This window comes from Bison bison, unplaced genomic scaffold (genome assembly GCF_000754665.1).
Source record: "Bison bison bison isolate TAMUID 2011002044 unplaced genomic scaffold, Bison_UMD1.0 scf7180017864360, whole genome shotgun sequence".
NCBI classification, from domain to species: Eukaryota; Metazoa; Chordata; class Mammalia; order Artiodactyla; family Bovidae; genus Bison; species Bison bison.
In genome coordinates, this window is record NW_011494932.1 from 166,508 (window position 1) to 166,910 (window position 403).

Sequence of the window (403 nt, forward strand, 5' to 3'; positions counted from 1 at the left end):
TCACTCTGCTGACCTAAACACAAGCTCCGTGACTCAGGCCCTCATTTCTCCCCTCCCAGCAGGCTCAGTGATGTCACATCTGGACACCACACCCCGTGGTCACCCATGGCTGTTGGGAGAGCTGCACATGCATCCCTTGGGGACCCTCTGTCCTCACCTCTAGTCTCTGCAAGGCGTGGGCCCCTCCCTCTGTCCACATGAGACTGTGCCCTCAGGCTGACTCTGACTCCCTGAGTCGCTGAGGAAGTGGTGGAAGAGGCGGGGCTCCACCTGACAGCCCGGACCAGGGTCTCCAGGAGTCCCAGTAGGAGTGAAGTTGTATTCTATGAGAACCTCTGTTCCTGGGTGACTGGACCCCCTCATCCTCATTCAGGAGGGGGCCTCCTTAACACTCGAGAAAAGG

At 58.8% G+C, this 403-nt stretch overlaps 1 pseudogene; it reads left to right on the forward strand.

The window, feature by feature from the left end:
- LOC104999659 overlaps window positions 1-403 on the forward strand; it is a 52,288-nt pseudogene that overhangs the window by 35,718 nt on the left and 16,167 nt on the right.